Here is a 12,273-nt window from a genome sequence, read left to right as displayed (position 1 = left end):
TTAGTACTAGGGTTTTGTGTCTGCTTATCAAAATGTGCCATTTTCATGAAAATTGGAAGTCCATTATATAAAGTTATTATTAACAATCATTTAGGAATTATATACGGTATGCAAATTAAAGTTGATTACAACTAATTAAGGGCTTTCTTTGTTATTTGACCTTGTCTGCTTTTTATGTAAATATGTTTCTTTTGGTCTGGCATATTTTTAGACTCAGAAAAGTATATTAAGACAAGTTACATTATGTATTTTTTAATATATCTTTGTGTTGCCATTGTCTGTGGCCCTCATTTTCCAGAGGCACATATGATATGTTAGAGCCATGCAGCTCACTGTTTGGTGCTATTTCTCTAGGTGAGTAGGATTTCAGAAATAGAAAACAATCAAATCTCTAAGTCCCTTCAGTAAGATTAATGGAAAATGAGCACAAACCCAGTATAACATGTAAACAGTCTTCATGCCCCAATACCCCTTCTTTCCACTATTTATTGACTTCAGTCAGTCTTGAGTTATGGAGTTCTAAACAGAGTTAAGTAATACATGATCATTACTCACTCCCAAGATATCCTTCAAACATAATTGTTTGTATCTGCGAAGGCATTCAACTCAAGACTAGTGACTTCATCACAGAAAGTATAACAAGTCAGTACCAATGGTTTTACAAAGAAGTATGTGTTCCCTATAACATGAGAAGTTTCTTACTAGGTGAAGAGGAAACATGTAGAGAGTAGAAAGGTTTTTTTTTTCCTTTATGTTTAGTGTGTGTGTGTGTGTGTGTGTGTGTGTGTGTGTGTGTACCATGACTTGTGCGTAGAGATCAGAGGACAACTTGTGGCAACTCTCTCCTACCATGTGGGTTTCAGAGATTGAACTAAGGCCATCAAGCTTGGTGGTTAGTGCCTTTACCTGGTAAATCGTCTTGCTGGCTATAGATTGAGAAATCTTTTTAAAGATTTATTTATTTTATTTTATGTGTATGATTGTTTGGCCTGTCTGTGTGTATGTGCACCATGTGCATGCCTGGTGTGTGTGGCAGTCAGAAGAGGGCATCAGATCCCCTGGAGTTTGAGTTACAGATGGTTGTGAACCACCATGTGGGTTCTGGGAAATGAACCCCCGTCCTCTGCAACAAGTACTCTTGCCCCCTGAGCCATCTCTCCAACCCCAGGAATGAGACTTCTAAATACTTAAGTTATATCTTTTATTTAGTGCAATCGTTACAGTTGTTTATGGTGACTAATGAGACTCAATGCTGTGGGGTAAGTAAAGGATCCTGAGGTACTTGTTTTAACTCTGGAATAGAAAAGGCCCACTAACTAATGGTTTTCAAGTGCCTTAAGGTGTATGGGCAGGAAAAAAGAAGAGGGAAATAAAGGACCCGAGGAAAGATGTCAGATGGGCTCAGGAGTGTTGCTCAGTGGTCGAGTGCTTGCCTAGCATGCAGGAGGCCCTGGGTTGGATGCCCAACCCATAGAAATTGGGCACGGTGGCATGAGACAACATTTAGCAGGCAAAGGCAGAAGGATCAAAAGTTCAAGGTTATCATTAACTAAATAGTGAGTTCGAGGCCAGCTGGGGCTACCTGTGATTCTGTCTCAAAATACAATAAGATAAAACAAAATGTCAGCATTTTTTCCAAGAGTAGGGGAAAGATAGGTAGTATCTATGTGTTTCAAAAAGGCAAACGGGGCTGAGAAAATGGTTCAGCAGGTAAAGGTGTTGCCACCAAAGCTGACGACCCGAGTTTAATGCTTGTGATGCGCATGGAGGAAGGAGAGAACCAGCTTCTACAAGTTATCCTCTGGTTTCCATTTGTTCTCCATGGAGCATGCACGTCTGGCCCACATATACATACACACACAAGGTAAATTTTAAAATGAGAAAAAAAGGAAGACGAGAAACTAAGATTGTACTACCACTCATTTCATCTAAATTTTGAACATTTATTTTTTCTATTTTGAAAACTGATAATTTAATCTTTAAAAATACCAGTTGAATTCTTACTTTATTTTTTTTTAATGCTAACACAGTTATCCACAACGATCTTACGGTTCCCCATACCTATTGCTAAGAAACATAAGGACCTAACTGGCCTTGGCTTACAGGGGAGTGACCCAAAGCATCGCTATGTGCCACTAGGTGTTTCCAGGGTGAACATACTTGCAAGTGTCCCTCCATGCTGCTTCTTGGGCTCAACAAACTGCTTCCCACAGCCTTATTCTGCTGACGCCACGTAGTCGTGGAGGATCCAGTGTTAACAAAGTTCTCTGGCTGCTTCTCGGAAGTGTCAAGATGAAACTGTCTTTTCCCAAGACCTTCCAGATGTGTTACAGTAAACACGAACCAGGAGAGTTAAGCTTCCTTTTGACCACAGCAGCTATGTAGAAGCAGCTGCAGCTTTGATAAGGGCTGCCGTTTGAACTGTTTTAAAGGGATTGAAAGCTACATTTAAAAAAAAAATCTTTTCTTTATCCCCTCATGTGCATGCACACGTGTGTGTGTGTGTGTGTGTGTGTGTGTGTGTGTGTGTGTGTGTGCAAGCTCATGTGGAGTTCAGAAGACAACTTTCAGGAATCAGTTCTGTCCTTCCACTATTTAGGTTTCCAGACTCGGTGGCAAGTGCTCTTACTCACTTAGCCATCCCACCAGCCCCAAAAGCAGCCTTTCAATTTACACTTGAGGACAGAGAGATGGCTTAGAGATTAAGAGCATTTACTGCTGTTGTAGAGGACCTGGCTTCAATTCCCAACACCCACATGGCAGCTCACAACTGTCTGTACTTTCAGTTCTAGGGGATCCGACATCTTCTCTGACCTCTGAGGGCACCAAGCACACACATTGTGCACATATGTATAAGCCAGAAAAACCACTAATACACATAAAACAAAATAAATACACCTAAAAATTTAAAGTGTTACATAAAGACAGAAAAGTACACATATGTAAGTGGACAGCTCATTAAAGTTTCCAAAACCCAACACTCTGATGTAACTATGATCCAGATCAAGAGGTGGTACATTAAGTCAGATGTGGTGGTACTCGTCTTTAATCTCAGCACTCAAGGCAGAATTCTGTGAATTCAAGGTTGGCCTGGTCTACACAGTGAGTTCCAGGACAGCCAGGGCTGCACAGAGAAACCCTGTCTTGAAAAAAAAAGGAAAAAAATACATCAATAATATTACAGTAGTTCTTTGCTTTTTCATAAATTAGGTGACAGGATATATACAGGTCTTTTTCTGGTATCTCTTGAAGAAAATTGTCATCTGCACAATATCGAGAAGCCCAAAACCTCTACATGGTATGGCACCTCTCTTATAAAGGGAGGCTTTATGCTTCAAAGGTCTTTCTGGAAAGTGTAGGAAAATCAAGAAGAGGCTAAGTTCATGCCTTTCTCTGAGGCCATAAGAATCCCTTCATGGAATGGATGTTCCAGGTCACTATAACCTCTAGAAAGGATGCAGATGTGCCCCTGGGTTCCATCAAATGGTTAAAGCTTTCCCATGGACTCTCCCATTTTCTAGGTATCACATTTATCATCCTTCCCACTACAAGTGTCTATTGTCTTCATCCCTCCACAGGATGGCCTTCATCATTTCTTGCTTTGCCTTTAGTTCCCTTGTTCAGTATAACAGAACTCAGCACTTTGCCAGACTCCACTGTAGGTACAGTGTTTTTAATAAACATTTTCTGTCCTGTGCCCCAAATAAGCAAAACTTGTCCTTTTCAGGGTCACATGATCAGCCAAAGTCCACAAACCATTATGGAGTTCTCATGTTTTCTCAAGAACAAGGTTCTCTAATAGTTCCAGACATTTCTTTCCCCTAAGCAACATGGGGTTAGATACTGAAATTACCAGCTCCAAAGATATTTAAAGAGAATCTCCCTTTGCACCACAGCTCAGTAGGAGCGGTTGGAAAAAGGATCTCATGATATTGGCCTCCCAGATAATGCCGGCAGTGTCTGTATTGTACCACAATAAAGGGGCTGCCGTGGGTGCAGCTTTCCGCCTTCTAAGAAGATCCTTTGCTCTGTAGGAGTTACTGGGTGTGCCTGGAGAAGCTCCAAGAAGGTTAATAAGTGCCTGTGAAAGCAAGAGGGGGAAGATTGAAAGAGAACCCAGGAAATTCTCACAATGATACACGGAAAAGGAGGCAAATGCCAACTCCTTAGTCAGGCTTCAGAACACCAAAGAGAAACATAAACATATGAAGAGGGACCGGCGCCGCCTCTTCTGTCAGGTGACTGGATATGTAATCAGCGTTTCCTTTCCCACGTGCTGACTGCTCCGAGCCTGGGAAGGGGAAACGGACATAAAATTCTCAGTAAATGGTCCCCAGTAAGCAGTGAAGAACACCCGGGGATGCTCTCATGCCTGCCCAGCAAGAAAACACCATCTTGCATTAGAAGATTTATCACTTTATATTTCTCAAAATAACACAGTAGAATTATAGGCAACACAAGATTCAAGCTATGTGAGTCTTTTAATTCAGGCAGGATTGAATGTATAATTAAGATTAATTATAGCATGATGGAATTGGAGACATACGATTATTGCATCATATTCCTTGCAGACATGCATCTTGCATTCACATCATTTTGGTTTTTCAGGTTAAAAAGTATGCTGGGAGGAAAAGGCAATGGAGCTGAGCTGCATTTTGCTGCTAGGGTGTTTTAGAAGTTAATTTTTGCCAATGGCTGTCTCAGGGGTGTTGAAATGTACCCAGATACGATGGGGTTTAGAATATGCTGCCTTTATTTCACTTCCTTTGAGAAAAAGTCAACCTTAAAATATCTCCATCAGAAGATGAAAGCATTTGTATTAACAAGCTTAGGGAGTCACCTGACTGCATGGGTTGTATGTTAAGGTGAAGTGAATTAATTTTTCAGTCATAAACCCAAAATAGGAGTGGGAGCCTGAAAATGTTTGAGAGTAGGTCTCTCTTGAATCAAAGACAGGCAGACCTTCATAGTTTTGACTCTCCTATTAGAGAAAAATACAAGCAAAAAAGGAAATTATATTGTAGATTATGGTTTATTATTTCTTTGAGATTTTATTTATTTTCTTGTGAATGAGTGTTTGCCTGAATGTGTATCTGTGCACCATATGTATACCTGGTACCTGCAGAAGAGACCAGAAGAGGGCATAGGATCCCCTGGGGCTGGAGTTATAGATAGTTATGAGCTGCCATGTGGGTGTTAGGAATTGAACTGAGTCCTCTGGGAAAGCACCCAGTGTTCTTAACTGCTGAGCTAGCTCTCCACTCTCTTGTATATTATTTAAATATTAAAATATATAGTGACAGGGCACTATTTATATATAGTGACAGGGGCACTATTTAAGCCTGTCTGTGTATTAGACCTAATAGAGCATTTTTAAACTATATTTTGGCAAGTTCATAATATATACAATGTATTGTGATCATATTCACCCTCCATTATCCTTCCTAATTCTCTTTTCACTCCTGCAAGACCCCCTTCTTCCCAATTAGTCATCCTCCTACTTACATGCATTTATTTTTGTGACTGAGTTGAATTTGGCTTGCTCAGATGAGCATGATGAGAGGTTATTTACTTGAGCACAGGCCACTTACATTGACTATACCAGTGAAAAAACCCTCTCCTAGCCATTAACTGCCAATAATTCCTCAAGGAGAGGTGAGACTCCATGAGCTTCCATCCCATCATGATGGAATGTTGAAAGGCCAGATCTTTCCCAGGTCCAGGCAGCCTCTCTCTCTCTCTCTCTCTCTCTCTCTCTCTCTCTCTCTCTCTCTCTCTCTCTCTCTCTCTCTCATCTATGTCTGTCTATCTATCTATCTATCATCTATTTATTGAGACAGGGTCTCACCGTGTAGCTCTAGATGATCTGGAACTGGAACTCAGAGATCCAACTGCTGCTGCCTTCCAACTGCTGAGATTAAAGGCTATACTGTGCTTTTTGGTTTTTGTTTTTCCAGACAGAATTTCTCTGTTTAACAACCCTGGCTGTCCTGGAATTCTCTTTGTAGACCAGGCTTGCCTCGAACTCACAGAGATCCACCTTCTTCTGCCTCCCAAGTGCTGGGATTGAAGGCATGTGTTCTCTTGCCTGGCAGGGCTATACTGTGGTTTAATTTCAGTTTTCTTGAGTACTATTGTAACACTAAAAGGGATGGTCCTCAAAATTGAGTAAATTATATATTTTAGTTAATATATACCTTTTATTATGAAGGTTTTTGAAATACACATTCGAACTCCTTTCAAAGAAAAAATTCTTGAACTCTATTATTCTTACATTATTTTATTTTTATTATGTGTTAATACAAGATCAGTTAAAACTCCTGCTTATAGCTCTTAATCAAGCTTAGGGTCAAATTAATGCATAGGAAACATAGGCAAATTTATAAACTATAACATTTAAATTCAAATACTCATTTAAGGTACAGGAGGATGTGATTTTTTTTCCCTGAAAGTACTCTTTAAATATATTTACAATCTTTTTTCCCATTTGAATTACTTACAAACCATCCCACTCTGGCTGAAATGGTCATAATTCTATCTGAAAACCAGAACACTGAAACAGGGTAACACTTTCATCAAGGTGGAGCATTCATTAAGATGAACATCTATATTAGCTAACTTTTGAGGCAGCTGCTTGTTTCATAGCCTCTTATCAGGGAACAGAGCATTCATGCCAGAAGTGGAGGTGGCCCAGAATGCAGAAGACTTACCACATCAGTGATCTACTTCCTTCAGCTAGGTACCACCTTCTAAAGGTTCCACAACTTCTAAGAGTAGTACCATCAACTGAAGACCAAGTGTTCAAACACATGAGCCTATGATGCCACATTGTCTTCTAAATAGTCACGTCTATGCCCATAGATCAACTCTGGATATCCATTACTGAAGAGACTCATAACACATCTAAGTGCAGAAAATAAGTTACTGTTGAATATATTAGAATTGTTTTTGATTTTTCAAGACAGGGTTTCTCTGTGTAACAGCCCTAGCTGTCTTGGAACTCACTTTGTAGACTAGGCTGGCCTTGAACTCACAGAGTTCACCTGCCTCTGCCTCCTGAGTGCTGGGATTAAAGGCATGCCCCACCCCCACCTGGAAGAAATATTTATTTAATTTAAAATTTTTATTAGTTCTTTGAGCATTTCATACAATGTGTTTTGATCATAAGCATATTTGCTCCTGGCCTCCAGTCATCCCAAATCCACATCCTCTTCCCTACCCACCCAAGTCTGTGTCCATTTTTTTTAAACCTATCAAGACTAATTTGTGTTGCTCAAAGATTCTTGGATGTGTGGCCAACTTTCCAGAGGCTACAACCTTAAAACTGTCTCTCCCTCTCCTAGGAGCTAAAAATTCCTGACAGTTCCATGGTAGGATTTCATGCCTAACTCCCTTCTCCATGCTAGGATGTGGTCTAGCTTGGGTTTGCACAGATATTATGCATGCTGTCACAACTGCTGTAAGTTCATACGTGTAGCTATGCTGCTATGTCTAGAAGACACTGTTTTCTTATAGTCAACTAGCATGTCTGGTTCTTAACACTATGTATTCTCTCTTTTCCACAGTGATCCTCGAGTCTTAGGAGGGGGTATAGTTGTTTTTAGGGCTGAAGGTTGAGAGATGCATTGATCTACGGGCATGATGATAAGTCATTAGGATTTGGTTTTTAGATTCTTCCCCAGGGCCTATGACCTGTCTTGCCATAGTGAAAATCTGGTATATTTCCACAGTGGAATAATATTCATGTATTAAGAAAAATGAAAATCATAGTAGAGTAGATGGAGCTGGAAACAGTCATTCTGAATGAGGTAACCCCAGAGCCAGAAAGACAAATATCACATGTTTTTTCTCATTTGCATGCTTTCTCTTATTTATGATTGTTATCTTTGAACCATCAGATATTTGTGTTTTATTTGGAATATTCATAGAAGTTAGTAATTATTAGGGCCATAGGGGGGCTGAAGGAAGGGGAGATAGAATGCACTGATACAAAAGATTAAAAGGGACTGGGAGCAAAAAAGGTATATTGGAATGGGGGATCTGAGTGCAGCTTACAGGAAGGAGTATGGGGAGGGATGAATAATACTGAAGGACTTTCAAAAAAGTCGTATGGAAACCTACTGTAGAAATGTACCTGTGCGCACGCATGTGTGTGTGTGTATGTGTGTGTGTGTAATTGAATTGGAGTTACCCTATAAAGAGGCAACAATGCCCATACTAGATACTAGGGGCTAACAAATACCTTGGTTTGAGACTGAGCACCCACATTGTGGCTTACAATCTATAACTCTAGTTCCAGTGAATCCAATGCCCTCTTCTGGCCTCCAGGAGCACCAGTCCTGCTCATACTGCACAGACATATATGCAGGCAAAACACCCATACAAATACAATGAATCTGAAAAAAGTGTAAAGTCCAGTTCTAGGAATTGGTTATTTCTTTTGGAGTTGCTGGCCAGTGAGATCAAAACATTACAGGCTGTTGCCATTACTCTGGTTACCCTCCAGAACTTGACAGAAAGACTCTGTTAGTGAAGACAACATGTCCTTTTGTAGCAGGAATCTTTTTTTTTTTTTTTTTTTTTTTTTTGGTTTTTCGAGACAGGGTTTCTCTGTGTAGCTTTGCGCCTTTCCTGGGACTCACTTGGTAGCCCAGGCTGGCCTCGAGCTCACAAAGATCCGCCTGCCTCTGCCTCCGCCTCCTGAGTGCTGGGATTAAAGGCGTGCGCCACCACCGCCTGGCTTGTAGCAGGAATCTTGAAAGGTCTTATTAATAAAAACAAACCCGGTGCCAGTTATTGGGGTAAATGCTGGAAGATCAGAGAAACAGAACAAGCCACAGCTTCCTCACCTCGCCAATTCCTCAGCTGATCCTGTTTCCTCAAACTGGAAGCCTCTGAGTCCTCATCCAGAATGAATCTCAGCTGAACTGCTGCTAAAAGCCTAAAAGCTTAACCAGCCTAGTTCATGGTCCTCACGCCTTATATACCTTTCTGCTTCCTGCCATCACTTCCTGGGATTAAAGGTGTGAGTCACCATGCCTGGCTGTTTCCAGTGTGGCTTTGAACTCACAGAGATCCAGATGGATCTCTGCCTCCAAAATGCTAGAATTAAAGGTGTGTGCACCACCATTTTCTGGTCTCTATGTCTGTCTAGTGGCTGTTCTGTTCTCTGACCCCAGATAAGTTTATTAGGGTGCACAATGTATTAGGGGACACAATATATCACCACATACTTCAGTCATAGAATACAGAGAAATCAAACTGACCTGGAAGCTTCATCCCTTCTGGTTAGCTTTCACAGTGCTTGAAAAATCACCTACCATACCCAGCTATGAACCTTGCCAGCTACAACAATGGCTGGCCTGGCAAAACATGCCCACTGGCTAGTTGAACTCAGTTACACATACACAGTGAGTTCTCTTACCTGCTGAGCTGTCTCTCCAGTTTCTTTCTTTCCGCCTTCAGTTTTTATTTGTGTGTGTGTGTGTGTGTGTGTGTGTGTGTGTGTGTGTGTGTGTGTGTATGTATGTATGGGTGTTTTGTCTGCATGTATGTCTGTGCAAAAGCTTGTGGAGGCCAAAAGAGGGCATCAGATTCTCCGGAACTGGAGTTCTAGACAGTTGTGAGCCACTCTGGGGATTCTGGGAGTTGAATCCCAGTCCTCTGCAAAAGCAGCCAGTGCAGAGCTATTTCTCCAGCCCTTGGTTTTTTTTGAAAGAATATCTTACGTAGCCCAAGTTATATAGCTGAGACTAGACATGGATATTCTTCTGTCTCAACTCCCAAGGGCTGGGATTAGTATTATACATCATCAGACACAGGTAAGCATTAATTTAAAAAAAAAAAACTTTCACACACACATTCCCCCCCCCTTTTTTTTTTGGTTTTTCGAGACAGGGTTTCTCTGTGTAGCTTTACGCCTTTCCTGGAGCTCACTCTGTAGCCCAGGCTGGCCTCGAACTCGCAGAGATCCACCTGGCTCTGCCTCCCGAGTGCTGGGATTAAAGGCATGTGCCACCACCGCCCGGCTATTTTTTTCCTTTTTATACCTCAGTGTTTCAATAAAATATGTTGCATCTTACATGTAGGAACATTTTATTCAAACCAAAACACCGTCTAAATTAGGGAACATAAAATGTTTACTGTGAAAAACAGGACCTAATAGTAAAAACTCTGCACTTGTCAAGTCATATGTGGGATGTGACTGTGTGTGTGTGACTCAGCCCTAACAGACTTGAGGGCCAGCTGGCCCAAACTCGTAATAAGATTTCTGAGAGCCAACCTAGGTCTGCCTAAGGGCCTTAGCAACAGCAGCTGAGACATGATCTGGAGATGACCTGGACTAATGAGAGGCAGCCATGTCACACCAGCAGATGCAGATTCATCAAACTTTCCCCCAGGGTGGGGTCAAGGGTATATAAGGCTTGCCTCTTCCCGAATAAACTGAGCTTGTTGTTTCAATATCCTTCTCCTAGAGTCTGTGTTGTTGACTTTGCACCTACTTGGCTCCCTTCCCCAAAGGGAACAGCAGCACAGGATCCTGCCACAGTCATATAGACACTTAGAACTGTTCAACTCTGCCACTGTGTTATAAAAGGGGACAGTGTGATTGAGCTATAGAATGGAGCTTGTCAATCCTTGATCTAAATGAAGATTTAGAACTGAATATTCTTGGGGAAACCTTTGTTGGTGCCTATTTGAAAAATCATCTTTACCCCAAATTTCTAGTACATTGTGTGTAAGTGTGTATGTATGTAGAGTATTTAAAATCAGATTTAGGACTGCAGAGATGGCTCAGCAATTAAGAGCACTAGCTGCTCTTCCAGAGGACCCCAGTTCAGTTCCCAGCACCCACATGGTGGCTCACAACCATCTGTAACTTCAGTGCCAGGGTATCTGATGGCTTCTTCTGGCTTCCATAGACACTGCACTCATGTGGGACACAGACATACATGTTGGTAAAACATCCATACCCACACAATAATAAAATAAAAATTAGATTGAAAAACTATGTGAAACATTCATACTTTGACAAGTATAAGTAAGGATACTTAATGTTAATCTTTACCCCACTTTCTCTGTTCTCACCACAATCAATCAATAATAATGGCTTTATTCACAACTGGTATTTTTTCATGATTGGAGATATCTATAAATGTATATAGGTTGTTCCTCTACTCCATCCATTTGATAGATCTCTTCTATATGTGTTTTTCAGCAGGTTTCAAAAAGCTAGACAAGGGACCATTAATATTTCATCATGGGTTGGGGAGAGGCTTATGAATCTCCACCCCTCCCTGAGGGCCAGTTGATCCATATTGGCTGCCAGAAGAAGTGTATTACCTTTTTCAGTGGTGTAACTGCCAGTAAGTTGCTTATGGTCCAGGAAATAACCTCTTATCCATACTCATGAAAGCAGCCTTAACCTAGCTCAGTGTCTCATGCTCAAAGAGGATAAGAAAGGAAGAGGGAGACTTGTTGGAAGAAGTGTCCCAGTGGGTGAAGGAGAGCAGATGAGAGGGCAATGGGATGAAAATGATCAGAATTTGTTATATACGTGGATGAACTAGTTAAAGAATTAAGAAATAAAGATAATATTATCTCTCCATCTAGGTCAATATATACATATCTTTATTTTTCTTCAATTTTTATTGTAAAAAGTTAAAATAATAGTAAAATGAATTCCTGTGCAACTGTTGCCTAGGTCCAATCATTGTTAAGTTTTTATGGTGTTTTTGCAGATGCTTTTCCCTGATTTGTTAGGCTAAATCATGTAAAATTGCCAATACTCAACAACTGTTTTTGACTTACAAAATGGCAATTTGATTCAGCACAATCTAATGCAGTGGTTCTCAACCTTCCTAGTGCTGTGACCCTTTAATACAGTTCCTCATGCTGTAGTGACCCTAACCATAAAATTATTTCATTGCTGCATTATAATTGTAATTTTGCTACTGTTAAAAATTGTAAATATCTTGGCCGGGGTGGTGTCACACACCTTTAATCCCAGCACTCGGGAGGCAGAGCCAGGTGGATCATTGTGAGTTCGAGGCCAGCCTGGACTACCGAGTGAGTCCCAGGAAAGGCGCAAAGCTACATAGAGAAACCCTGTCTCGAAAAACCAAAAAAGAAAAATGTAAATATCTGATATGTGGGTTATCTGATATGTGACCCCCAAAGGGGTCATGACACACAAGTTGAGAACTGCTGATCTAATGGATTTTTCCTCTTGAAACATTTGAGACATAGTAAATTGGAGTTTATAATACTTCA

General features: G+C 40.8%; 1 non-coding gene across 1 annotated transcript; it reads right to left on the bottom strand.

Moving 5' to 3' along the window:
• Positions 1–2,296: 2,296 nt before the first annotated feature.
• LOC114701571 lies at positions 2,297–2,414 on the bottom strand. Its single transcript, XR_003735853.1, has one exon. It is a non-coding gene; the product is annotated as a small nucleolar RNA SNORA16B/SNORA16A family (small nucleolar RNA).
• Between the last annotated feature and the right edge of the window lie 9,859 nt (positions 2,415–12,273).

Source organism: Peromyscus leucopus, chromosome X (genome assembly GCF_004664715.2).
Source record: "Peromyscus leucopus breed LL Stock chromosome X, UCI_PerLeu_2.1, whole genome shotgun sequence".
Lineage (NCBI taxonomy): Eukaryota > Metazoa > Chordata > Mammalia > Rodentia > Cricetidae > Peromyscus > Peromyscus leucopus.
Note: the sequence above shows the minus strand (reverse complement) of the source record. Positions and strands in the feature narration are given on the sequence as shown.